Source organism: Podarcis cretensis (assembly GCF_951804945.1).
Source record: "Podarcis cretensis genome assembly, chromosome: 5".
In the NCBI taxonomy this organism is placed as follows: domain Eukaryota; kingdom Metazoa; phylum Chordata; class Lepidosauria; order Squamata; family Lacertidae; genus Podarcis; species Podarcis cretensis.
This window is the reverse complement of record NC_137174.1, coordinates 2790792-2803904: the sequence shown is the minus strand read 5'-3', so window position 1 is coordinate 2803904 and position 13113 is coordinate 2790792. Positions and strand designations below refer to the sequence as shown.

At 44.7% G+C, this 13113-nt stretch overlaps 1 long non-coding RNA gene across 1 annotated transcript; it reads right to left on the bottom strand.

Moving 5' to 3' along the window:
* Positions 1-10149: 10149 nt before the first annotated feature.
* Positions 10150-13100, bottom strand: LOC307215822. Its single transcript, XR_013838644.1, has 2 exons — positions 12985-13100; positions 10150-10388 (listed from the first exon to the last, which is right to left on the bottom strand). It is a non-coding gene; the product is annotated as an uncharacterized lncRNA (long non-coding RNA).
* Between the last annotated feature and the right edge of the window lie 13 nt (positions 13101-13113).

The window sequence follows — 13113 nt, the reverse complement described above, 5'->3', positions numbered from 1 at the left end:
ATCCTGCAGACCCACAAGCTGAACACGCAGCAACCATAGCAAAGGAATCATATCAAAGACTGCTCTATGGATTTGTCTGCATGGATAGCCTGCCCTCTCAAAAGCTAGAGACTTGGTTATCATTTGGGCAAAAGAGAGTTTTGGACCAGGTGGGGTTGTTCCTCAGAAGCACAGATATATTTCTGGCCAGCTTCTACAGTGCACAATGGCTGAGTTCAGCAAAATGGAAAACAACCATTTTCCTGCTATGTGAATGAGCCTGTATTTGTTGTGGGCTCACACAATGCCCCCCTCCCCCTCCCCATTTTCAGCATTTGCACTAAGCTATAAGAATGAAGGAGTTCCAAAACTTACGGGCTTCCACAGAGAATGCCTTCTCTCAGGGCTGAATTCTCTCTGTCTCTTTGCATTCAGATTTGGATTTCACCGGCTGCTTGGGATTTGCACCCTGCATGTCACTTGCACTCTGATGAAGCCTTTGAGAAATGCAACTAGTAAAGTGTAAAGCTTGGTTTTCAGAATTTTTGCCAGCTAGCAACCAATCTCCATTGCTTCCTTTGCAAAATGTCGCGTCTAGATTTTCCTCAGCACTGGCCTTAAGCTCCTCTGAAGGGCAGCATCAAACAGTCACACCACAAACCTCTCTCCCAAGGTCATTTCTAGCTCTCTATAGTTCACTGAAGCCCATTTCTTAATGGCCTCTTTACATATATGAATTCATATTGTAATAGCCATTGTCTACAAGCAATATTGCTCAGCATGACTCTTAATGGCCTGAAGCAATTCCGCCTCCGATGTTCCCACTTCCCTATGTATGTCTCCTTCCAAGTGAGATACTTTCAGGCGTGTGAAACAAACCTTGCAGCTCCAAGGAGAATATGCATTTCTGTTGGACTGCCTGAAAATTTAGGTTCAAGCATGGGAGTGCAGAAAAGGGGCCTTTCATCTTAATGGGAGGAGTGTATGCAGCAAAATTTTGCTATCTGCCCTGTGAACTTGTTGAAGAGTGAGGTGTAAATCCATTACTGCCCTGCTGTGAGGGCTGAAGATGGCTCCCTGCAAGGCCCGTTCCACCTGGCTTAGGGGGCAGGGACCAGACTCCCCCTGCTCAACGTAAGAGACTCCTGGGAGGCCAGAGGGACATTGCCCTTGTGCGAGAGCTGAAGAGCCCAGACTCACTGGAACAAACTCTGGGGTTGGGGCAAATGTCAAAAATGCTTTTAAATATGTATAAATGTTTTTAAATAGTTTTTAATCTGTGGCATTTTAAATTTTGGGTTTTTGTTTTGCTCTGTTGGGGTGGGATAAATATTTAGTTGGGCCTAGGGATTAGTTTAATTTTAGTACGTTGTTGCTGTTTTAATTAGTTTCTACGATTTTATTGGTTTATTATATAAGCTTGTATTCTGTTCTGAAGGGGAGAGGGTCAGGGCTACCTGGGAGTGGGCCCCAGCCAACAGAATGGCTGGGGCAGGTTCCACAGGGGGGGACGGCTAACCCTTCATTGTTTGAAGACTATCCCTGCCAATGGGTCTGGTCTTGACCAGAAGGATGGTAGAATCACCAAGGGAGCCCCCCATGACCTTAAGGTGCTGCTGTGCAATGCCAGGTCAATGATTCACAATATCTCTGCCAATCATGACTTGATCATGGATGGAGGACTTGACCTGGCATGTGTAACAGAGACTTGGTTAGATGAAGCAGATGGACCTGTACTTGCCACTGCTTGTCCACCAGATTTCTTTTATGCAACTAAGGTCATATAGGCGGGGAGGGGGTGGCAGTGATTTTTAGGATGTCATATAGGCGGGACGTGGGTGGCGCTGTGGGTAAAACCTCAGCGCCTAGGACTTGCCGATCGCACGGTCGGCGGTTTGAATCCCCGCAGCGGGGTGTGCTCCCGTCGTTCGGTCCCAGTGCCTGCCAACCTAGCAGTTCGAAAGCACCTCCGGGTGCAAGTAGATAAATAGGGACCGCTTACCAGCGGGAAGGTAAACAGTGTTCCGTGTGCTGCGCTGGCTCACCAGATGCAGCTTGTCATGCTGGCCACGTGACCCGGAAGTGTCCTCGGACAGCGCTGGCTCCTGGCCTATAGAGTGAGATGAGCGCACAACCCTAGAGTCTGGCAGGGGTACCTTTACCTTTACCTAGCTTACCCAGTTTTCCGAGTGTATGTTCTGGAAGTTGGGCAATAGGGGCAGTACAAGTTTCCTTTTGGTGTACCGACCTCCCCGCTGCACCAAGGATTCCCTGCCCGAGCTGCTTCAGGTCATGGCAGATGTTCTCCTGGAGACACCTAGTTTGGTTGTCCTTGGAGATTTTAACATCCAGGCCAACAAGACCTTACAAGGGGCCGCTCAGGACTTCTAGAAAGCATGGCCTCCATGAGGCTTTCCCTGAATACGTTTGGCTCAACTCATAGTCACAAACATGCCTTAGACCTAGTGTTCACCTCTATGGACATGGGTGATAATAATAATAATAATAATAATAATAATAATAATAATAATAATAATTTTTTATTATTTATACCCCACCCTCCCCAGCCAAGACCGGGCTCAGGGTGGCTAACAACCAATAATAAAAACAAATTGATTAAAATACAATTTAAAAGATTAAAATACAACATTAAAACATTAGGACACTAAGTAAAAGTGAAACAAAAGAAGTGCCATGGTCAGATCATTTCCTGATGCAACTGGGAAGTGGGACCTATTTGGATGGTCCGCCCCCACCATCCAAATGGTTTCCAGAGAGTGATAGGGGATGTTATATCCTATGTTGATGGCCTTTCAGCTGATTCCCTGGTGGCCCGCTGGAATGCGGAGTTAACCAGGGCTATTGACTGTCTGGCTCCGAAGCGCCCTCTCCGATTGCATGGAGCCCGGACAGCCCCATGGTTTTCCCCAGAGCTGAGGGCGATGAAACAATTGCTGAGATGACTAGAGCACTGGTGGCGGGAAACTCAATCGAACCGGACATGGGTTAGAGCTCACCGTTGAACCTACCAAGTGGCAATAGCGACTGTGAAGAAGACCTTCTTTACCTCCTCTATTGCATCTTCAGAAAACAGCAGCAGGAGACTCTTTCAGGTGATTCGCAATCTAACAGAACCACCTTTGCCATCGGGGCCTGGTAAGGACATCAAGATCTCCTGCAATGATTTTGCACAGTTTTTTGCAGATAAAATCGCTCAGATTCGGGAAGAAGTAGACTCCACCGTGGGAGCAGGGCCGGGGCGGGAGAGTGCTAGAGTCCTGTCTAGTCAAATTGCGTGGGATCAATTCCAATCTGTTACCTCCAAGGATTTGGAAAGTTGCTTGGATGAGTGAAACCGACCACCTGTCTCCTTGATCCTTGCCCACCCTGGCTAATAAAAGCAAGCTGGGAAGGGCTGGGCTCTGGGCTCTGTGGGGTGGTGAATGCTTCCCTCTGCGAGGAAGCCATCCCAGACCTGCTGAAAGAGGCAGTCATTAAACCACTTCTTAAAAAAAACATATTTGGACCCGGCCAATATGGCCAACTATCACCCAGTCTCAAATCTTCCATTCTTGGCCAAGGTGATTGAGCTGAACACCTCCAAACACGCCTGGAGGATGCAGACCATTTGGATCCCTTCCAATCGGGATTCAGGCCTCATCATGGGACTGAAACTGCCTTGGTTGCACTGGTCGATGATCTCCGGCAGGCTAGGGACAAAGGTGAAAGCTGTTTCCTAGTTCTGCTGGATCTCTCAGCGGCCTTTGATACAATCGACCATAACATCCTTCTGTGTTTTTTTTTTTAAATGATATTCAAAGTTTCAAAAAGAAAAAAAAATACAAAAGATAAACAAAAATACACCTCCCTTTTTGTATTCTATCTTAATTCATTATTTCAGCAAATTCTTCCCATACTTCACAATTTTTATTTAAATAATTTGTCTCAACAATCTGTCTCTCTTATTTCCCCCCCCCCCCGTTAACTCAACATATCCTTTCCAACTTTTATTATATTCTGTTATCAATTTACCCTTGATTTCTTTAACCTTGTCTTACCTTAAGAGCCATAAAATTTCAAAATTTAAACCATATTTATGCATACCTCCTTCAAACCTTTCTACTAAAGCCAATTAATTCCTTTCCAACATATTCTGATATTTCATTAGTATCACACTAATTCCAGTATATATATATCTATATATCTATATCTATATATCTATATCTATATCTACATCTATCTATCTATCTATCTATCTATCTATCTAAATTCTCTTCTAATTAAATCCAACGTCCCTTCCTCCTGGTTTCGGGTTATGTCAGTCCATTCTAACCATTACATCCTGTCCATCAATCTGGTGTTCTAATGTCCGAGGCTCTCAGGTCTCTTCTACGCCCCCTCTGCAGATTTTCTTGTTCCTGTTTATACTTGCACCCTTCCCTGTCCCTTGTTGGTTTCTTTTGTAGTTTCTTCCCTCTCTCCTTGAGGAGAGGGTCTCCGGGGAATTCCAAACGGTAATAATCTTTATTTTCTTTCATCAAGTTAGCCCATTCCCCAGAATCCCCCTCCCCTATTTTAATTTTGTAATCCAAAAAGTAGTTATTCCAAAAGTAGCTGTCAACTTGTTTCACAGTCCCACCGGAGCTAAGAGCTTCCTTGACTCCAGGCACTTCCAGACACACTCCAAATTCAATCTTCCAATGTTGCGGCTTTTGGTCATGCAGGACTTTGGATCTTTCCCTTTGTATCTTTTGAGGTGCAATCGCAACCTCTTCCATCTTCATCTGCCCTTGGACTTGCCCTATGCCAGTTTCCTGCATTAGTTGTTGTAGAATTTCTTTGTCTTTGTTTCCTGTTAGTTCATATTTACTGGCTACAGCAGTCATAAAGTCCAACTTTTCATTCATCAAATTCATTTTCTCATGCAACTGCTGCAGCATAGCAATTGTTTTGCCAAGGGCAGATGTTGGAACTTCCTCCCTGCACATTTCTGTTCAAGGTCAAATAGCTGGCCCCACGGTCTAATTCTCACAGCTATAACATTTCCCTGTGAACTGCAGCAACAAACTGACAAGCTCCCTCTAGGGGACACAGTTTCTAACGTCCATCTTTAAAAAGTATCCAACAAAGGGAAATTTACTTTCGATTTTCAAATACTTTGTTTCCTTAAAATACAAAGATGCAGAAAGCAGCGTTGAAGTTCATTTGTTTATCTTTTTTAACTATCTGTCAAAAGTGTTCCATTCTCAATCAATGGAGATCTCCAACCATTTCTGTCCTGACACCCCGTCCCCAGGTTTGGGACGATAGAATCTTATATTCCTTTACTCTTTCTCTGCAGGATTAAACGGTCAAAGTTTTTTTCCCCCCTTTACTCCTGCTGTCAAGGGGGTTTTGTTGGTTATAAATGCAGGAAATTTCAATCTTTAGATCAATTTTCCAGGCTATTTAGCTTGCAAAATCTTTACTTCAGTCTGTTTACAAAAAGCGGAAGGCGGACTTCCTGTTTAGACCTTCCCGCTTCGTTGCCTAATTCATAAATTTCATAAGTTTCTTAATCAAATCTTCCGTTTTTACTCACGGGTACTTGTTTTAGAGTCCAAATGTCATCATGAAAAAGTCAGCGCTCTCTGGCGATGGCTGTGTGGCTTCCCTCCGTGAAAGTAGCAGTCAGTTCGCAGCACCGCGCTGCTCACCCCACTCCGCTTTCCCCGCGAGTGGGGGAGGCGCTCTTGGTGCTCTGCCGAACCCCACGTTCCCAGGCTTCTCCGCTTGGGATTTCTAGCGGGTCCCCACCTTCGCCGCGGTGGGAAGACCCAGTTTCCACGGAGCCTGTTCCTCTGATCGGAGAAACTCCGCCATTCGCCAATGGCGCTAACCCGGAAGCCCGACCATAACATCCTTCTGGACCGTCTAGAGGGGCTGGTAGCTGGGGGCACTGTTATACAGTGGTTCTGCTCCTTTCTCCTGGGCCGTGTTCAGAAAGTGGTGTTGGGGGATGAGTGTTCAGACCCCTGGGCTCTCACTTGTGGGGTGCCTCAGGGTTCCATCCTCTCCCCCATGCTTTTTAACATATATGAAGCCGCTGGGAGAGATCATCAGAGGGTTTGGGCTGGGTGTTCATCAGTATCCTGATGATACCCAGCTCTAGCTCTCTTTTAAATTGGAACCAGTGAAGGTGGCGAAGGTCCTGTGTCAGTGTCTGGAGGTGGTTGGAGGATGGATGGCGGCTAACAGATTGAGGTTAAATCCTGACAAGACAGAAGTACTGTTTTGAGGGGACAGGGGACAGGCAGGTGTGGAGGAGTCCCTGGTTCTGAATGGGGTAACTGTGCCCCTGAAAGACCAAGTACACAGCCTGGGACTCATTTTGGACTCACAGCTGCCCATGGAGGTGCAGGTCTATTCTGTGTCCAGGGCAGCTGTCTACCAGCTCCATCTGGCACGCAGGCTGAGACCCTACCTGCCCGCCGACTGTCTCGCCAGAGTGGTGCATGCCCTAGTTATCTCCCGCTTGGACTACTGCCATGCGCTCTACGTGGGGCTACCTTTGAAGGTGACCTGGAAACTGCAATTAATCCAGCATGCGGCAGCTAGACTGGTGACTGGGAGTGGCCACCGAGATCATATAGCACCAGTCCTGAAAGACCTACATTGGCTCCCAGTATGTTTCCGAGCACAATTCAAAGTGTTGGTGCTGACCTTTACAGCCCAAAATGGCCTCGGTCCTGTATACCTGAAGGAGCGTCTCCACCCCCATCGTTCAGCCCGGACACTGAGGTCCAGCTCTGAGGGTCTTCTGGTGGTTCCCTCACTGAGAGAAGTGAGGTTACAGGGAACCAGACAGAGGGCCTTCTCGGTAGTAGCACCTGCCCTGTGGAACGCCCTCTCATCAGATGTCAAGGAAATAAACAACTATCTGACTTTTAGAAGACATCTGAAGACAGCCCTGTTTAGGGAAGTTTTTAATGTTTCATGTTTTATTGTGTTTTTTATATTCAAGCCACCAAGAGTGGCTGGGGAAACCCAGCCAGATGGGCGGAGTATAAATAAATAATAATTATCATTGTTATCATTATTATGAAATTGAAAATAAATTCCCACCAAGGAATTCTGGGGCTACCAGGTGCAATCCAGTCCCTAGTAGGAAAATCCCAAAGCACCTGCAGCTACCACCTCTGGCATTTGTTTTGCCACTCTGCTCATGACCCACACGCTTTTCCTCCTGCCATCTTTATCTGCTATATCTTAACATCTCTATGCTTTGTACCAGGGATAGGTAACTGGTGGCATTACAGATGTTGATGTACTACAGCTTCCATCAGCTGCCACCACCCTGACCAATGGCAGGAGGCTGATGGAAGTTGTAGTAAGCCAACAAACTGGATGATCCCTGCTTTATGCTTTACCTAGGGATACTTGGAAAGCAAACTTAGTACCCTTTGAACACAAAGCTCTTGATTTTATGTCTTATTTTGCATTTCAATTGTTTTTACTTATTTATTGTAAGCTGGGCAGAAATACCTTATGTTATGGAACAGCCTACAAATGCTGTAAATAAAATTATAAAATAAAATTTGAAACCGCAATCTTATCATTCTGGGGAAGAACAGCATGCATAGCTGGACAGCTGCTCTTGAGCCTTTCTTATTTAAGCTTCTAGACCTTTGATAATTGAACTTTTAAAAGAATGAACTCTACTCAATAAAAGCATAATTACACAGCTATATTTGTTCAGCCAACTTCCCCTGTTGATTTCGCATACCATCCGATTTCCTCATTCTTGGTGTTTAATCTGTCAGATCAGAAACTGTGGCTTAATAATAGTTTGTTAGTACAGGATAGACACGTAGAAAGGAGAAATTGGAGTGCCAGTAAAATAGCTTAGTGTAGTAAGTTTAACATTCAATTAACCAGTAAAACACTATAAAGCTACACCCACTGTAATTTCCAGCAGGGAAAGGTTGGTCATGTTATGCTTTCCTAACCACATTTTTTTTTTGAGGGGGCGGGGTTTAATGACTGGCTGGGTGCCAGTGGCAGTGCTGTCCTGGGCTAGAGGGATTTGAACAGCGGCCTCCTTCAGGCCAAAATGATAGATGCAGCCAAAATCATTGGCTGATTCCACTGGTTGAAATAGCCAAATAATTCCAATGTACTTGAATTCCTTTAAAAGAGGGAATGTGCTGAAATCCTTCTTTAAAAAGGGGGGGGGGGACCCTCATAATCCATAAAGTCTAGTATGTGTTGCATTGATGCTCTAAAAATAGGGAACCTTTTCTGTGTCATTTTTGGTGGGTGTGGAAATAATTTTATGTTTTAACACTCTGGTGCTGAGATTAGACTTTTATTCCTGTGCTAGGAATATGGCTAGTTTCAGGAAATTACCATGAGATTGAAAAAGAACATTGCTGGTGTGCAAAAGATGTATTTTCTTAGATATTTCTCTAGCTGCCCCACCCCTGATGTAAAGTCTGAGAGGAGATGAGTATCACACACTGGAGAGATTCACAGGGGGCCGTTTGGCCCGCATGGCATGTTCTTAGGTCCCTGTGGACATGTGCTTCCCTTTTAGACTTTGTGATTGTTCATCAGACCCCAATGAAAGCCAGACAGATCCTAAGTTGTAACTCGTGTGAAGGAAGCAAGCAAGATGCAAGGGGTTGCAGAGCAGTACATTTAGCTGCCACAAGTCTTATTCCAACCCCAATCCTGTGGAATCTCCAAAGCACAGAGATCCCTCTACATATGGAGGCTTTCCTTGTGATCTAGAAACCCCAAAGGACGTCTGCTGCCAGCCTAAATGGTAAAACCCGGCTCTTTTCTCAGGCCTTTGTGGATTGTGCAGTTGTGTCCTGAATATTGTAATAATGATGTTGAAGTCATCTGCTATTGGAAGATTAATATTATTACCTGTTCTGTTTTTTAATGAAACCATTGTTTTTAATAGAATTATGTACCCAGTCCTGACTTAGATGAAATACACAGCAGACTATCAATGGTTTACACGAATGAATGATTTAAATAAAACAAACCTGGATCCCCTAGGGTTCTAAATCATACAGGGATCCTCAGTGCACAGAACAGTCTCCCTGCTTCAAATAATATTCCCCAATAAGACAATGGCAGGGCCGGGAGGGCTATGCTGCTCCACATTTGCCCCCTTCATGTGAATAATGCCTAAAGATGGCTCTGGTTACCATGTAAAGTGGAAGCAAAAGAGCATCCTAAAGGGTGACCCCAGAGCCTCACAAGTGTTGGCTCCATTTTTCTAGCCAGCCATTCTTTGTGGTTACCACCAGTCCTCAGCCACACCCTTGTCAGCCATTTGTGTGCAGACCAGGCTATGGAGAAGGTAAGAAACACTAGAGGCTTCTCCCACTGCTCCAAAGGGATTCCTGCTCACTTGCTTGGAAACTGGATCTGTGTGCTGCCAGATGTTCTGCTCACCCGACAGCTGGGTGCACTCTCCCATGGAAAGCTGCCAGTGGATTTGTGGATGTCTAAGGGACACAACAGAGTATTCAAGTAAAAAATCGGACTTAGAAGCAGAGGGGACACAATGCGTATCCGTGCAGAGGTCCGCAGCACCTCCCAATGGCTTTTGCAGGATATTGGTCCTATTTTTGTTGTGTCTCTGACATAATCTGCTACTGAAAATTAAGAGTAAAGCTGCCTGGAGCCATGTATGAGAACTGAACAGGGCTGAGCAGTGTATGAGAATACAAATAAAAAATAATGCTAGTCAAATATATATATATGGTGCTCAAGAGCAAACTGTTGCTTCCATGGGTGGACTCTCAGAGGTTCTTCATACACTGCTCTTTTAAGATTTACACCAAAGATGTGGGAACTTGGATTGGCTGCTGCTCCCCATTGTGCGTGTACTTGATGGAAAACCTGTTTTTGATCTCTGCAATGTGAAAAACGGCCTGCAAAGGCTTGGGTGTATGTTAACTTTCTGAACTCGTGTATCATGGCTTGTGAAATGCTTATGAAAGCCAATCTGGGCGTATTCCTAGAACAGTGCACAGGAACACCAATGTCAATTCCTGGTGCATAAAGTCTGAAGCTCATTAGAGCTGTGTAACATGTTCAGTGTGAAACCAGAAACCACGTGAAGCATGCCTGGCTCACAGAATGTGCTTATAAAATCAGAAGAACAAAGACTGTGTTCATCCAAAGAGTTTTCTTAGGCTTGCAGAAATCTTTTTCAGCTGACCTTGGGAAACATTTCAAAATGCATCTGGGCTGATTTATAGAGTTGTAGCGAAAGTTGGGTTTTTCAAATGTGTGGTTTCCACATTGTGCTGCTGCATTCAATGAAGTAAACATCAACGCTTTCCATCTGAGGTTTGGGCTGCTACTATGCGGGGGCTCCTTTGAAAGGGTTCCCTTCCGTGACCTGCCTGGAAGGCAGACAAGGACAGCAGGAAAGGTAAATGACAGTGTTTTCACTAGATTGGTTTAAAAGGGAAGGGATTCCTTTCCAGTTTTAGGAATGATTTCAGCTTTGATGCTGCTTAGCATAAGGATCAGTGGGGGGGGGAGGGGGGAATCCTGGTAGACTGAGGTCAAGATGTCTGCTCTGATGTGTGCAATTTGCAATGCATCTGCATTACCCTTTAATTCCTGTTGCATTTATCTTTCTGTTAAAAATGAGCATGGGGTTTTAACTATATTTGAATTCAGAGGATTTGAGGTATAAAGCATTATTATTATAGTTATCAATTTTTTATAGTATTATCAATTTACATAGTGCCTTTCAGAATAAGTACAAAAGGATAGCTCTCTGCCCCGAAGAGCTTACAAGATAAACTGCAACAGTGGGAGGGATAAGAGGGGCAGAAGGGTGGGCAGGGGAGAGAAGCAAAAATAATACAGATTGGCTCCATCCAAATTAAATTCATTTTGCATAGGCTTAGTTTTCATTTTGAGCGAGGACTGGAAATGTCAGTCAAAAACTTCATGGGAAAGATGGATACTGTGCAACTTGCAGCCATTCTCTGGCCAGGAGTGGGGGGAAAGGAGGAAGAAAGTGGGGGTGGATGAGGGGGTGCTTAAGACAACAGGAGAGTGGTAGAACTGGAGGAGTGAAGGTAGTGAGCAGAGTGATCGTGGCAATAAGGACAGAATCATAAGGTTGAGCAAGGTTGTGCTGGACTCAGAAAGGTGATAGGAACTCTGGGAAGAGACTTAAGAAAAGGCTTGTCATCCTCCTCATGGAAATCTACACTTCTCTGGGCTTCAGACAGAATTTGCAAGGATACCGGTGGGAAGTGTGAGTAGGCATATTTTCTGATCTCTGCTGAGCTGAGAGGAGAGAGGCCCATTCTGGCCCCTGCCACTGTCCAAGGAAGGGACCAAGGGCCAAGAGAAGGCCAGCCAACAGACTTGCAGCTGCTCCCGTGCTTTACCCCCCTCTTTCCTTTCCCCTCACACCAAGCAAATGGAGAGTCTAGGATTAGGGTCTGCCTTAACTGCAGCATCTCCACGGCACTTAGGAAAAAGATTAGGTGACTTGTGAGGGCTAATGAAATCATCACCATCTTCTCAAGACATCCAAGTAGGAATTTTGACTGCACCACTACTGATTCAATATGGGGTGTCATTTTCTTTAATGCTCTCCCTTTTGAAACAAAAGTCTCCCAGCTCCCATGTAGTGAACCAGCACATCAGCAAGGTACCGTATCCCCAGTGACTCCCAGGCATGCTGGCTTATTACATTTGTTTCTTTTATTATATTTCATTACACTAAAATTGTACCTCATCTTTAATCTGAAGTTGTGCTGCCCAGCATTCTAACGCACAATTCTGCATATTTTGTATAACAGCTTTCACAACATAGGGTTGTTTTTCAGATGCACCCAAAGAATGTTGAAGGACCTTATAAACACACCCCAAGGTTTCTTAGTGCACTGGATTAGAGTAGGTATGTATCATATATATCGTTAGAGAAGCAGCAGGTTCTGTGGCAACTCCCCTTCACCTTCTTCAGCCTGTTTTTTTCCTTTTTATTTGGAAAGCAGACATGTTGTCCCCAGGGAGAATTAAAGGAGAAGCATTAGCTTGCAGAATGTATGCCAAATGAGCTAATGCTTCTGACACTTTCACAATGCAAGCTTTACAAGAAGGCATGCAGACAGTGAGGCCTGTTTTTCTATGTCATATTTTTTTTTAATGGCTAAATGTTTGTAGGAAACAAAATGGATTTATTTTTTGCTCAATCCAGGCATAATATCAGGACTTATCCGGTTCCGGGCCCCAGGGCTTCAGACAACTAACAAAACACATCTTACTTCTGCTCTGGTAGTTCCCTGTTATGTCTTTCACGCGCAGGAAGAAAGAGGAAAAGCAGAACCCAACCGATTAAAGCACCATGACCCTGTGATTCTTTTCTTATGAACAAGCACATGACAAGCCCTGGGGTAAGGACTCCTCCGCAGCCCCTGCTACCACGTGTGACACTGATGGAAGCCTTCAACTCTCCAAACCAAGTGTGCACAGCCTGGGACTCGCCAGGCAAAATACAGACCACCTGCCCTGAACTGCAGACAGTCAGGTGGTAAGCAACCCTTTGTCCCCACCTCCACCCTATTTTTGAAGCTCTAGGCAGCCAGCCAAAAGAGAAGGGGTTCAAAGAATCTCGCAGTGCCTTAAATCATAGCAAATTTATTGAGGCATGCCGTCACAGACTTCACTAGATACTGAGAAATGCTGAGGATGTGGTGGGCTGCATTTGGCTTGGTGGGTCGCAAAATTGCACATGCCCTGTGACTCAGTCGCATTTCTAAAGGTATGCAAAAATGAAATTTTGAGACAAATTTTGGGTAAACATTTGAAGGATACTGAGCAAAGCAAAAAGCATTTGAACAAAACTAGCCTTTCCATTCAGCGTCTGTTTGTTATTACATACACCGGTGAAAAACTGCTGGCTATTTTTTGTAAAATTTTGAAAGTGAATCACCTTGAGGGTGTTTAGGTAAAAACAACAACAACTCTTACTTGAAGCAAAAATAGGAACAAAATAGGAACAATGATTTACCAGTTACCAAAAACAGAGACTCTCCCTTGTAAAAGAGAACAGTTGGAGCACAGAACCATTAACAGGAGGCATTAAACACCTTGGCTGGA